We start from the raw sequence: 251 nt of genomic DNA, 5'->3' as shown, positions 1-251 counted from the left end.
GTACGTAAGCCTTGTGATGCGGCCGACGTTCTTGAGGCTTTTAAATTCAAAGGTGATATTTTCTGAAGCTATCATTCAACCGCTATTCCTGAAGTCATATCATGCTAACATCATGCTCCCGAAGTCATCACTCAACATTCCTGAAGTTATTAGAAAAAAAAAATAGTTATAAGACCAACATTCCTGAAACTATTACCGAAATAATTGCTGAAGCTGTTAATGAAGAAATGCAGCACAAATCTGAAGCGGAC

The 251-nt window shown here is 37.8% G+C and overlaps 1 protein-coding gene across 1 annotated transcript in view; it reads right to left on the bottom strand.

Moving 5' to 3' along the window:
• LOC119586839 (neurogenic locus Notch protein-like) overlaps positions 1-251 on the bottom strand; it is a gene marked incomplete at its 3' end in the record, with an annotated part of 145,347 nt that overhangs the window by 41,434 nt on the left and 103,662 nt on the right.

The sequence above is a fragment of the Penaeus monodon genome, chromosome 22 (genome assembly GCF_015228065.2).
Source record: "Penaeus monodon isolate SGIC_2016 chromosome 22, NSTDA_Pmon_1, whole genome shotgun sequence".
NCBI classification, from domain to species: Eukaryota; Metazoa; Arthropoda; class Malacostraca; order Decapoda; family Penaeidae; genus Penaeus; species Penaeus monodon.
The sequence above is the reverse complement of the archived record's forward strand: the minus strand, read 5'-3'. Positions and strand labels throughout refer to the sequence as shown.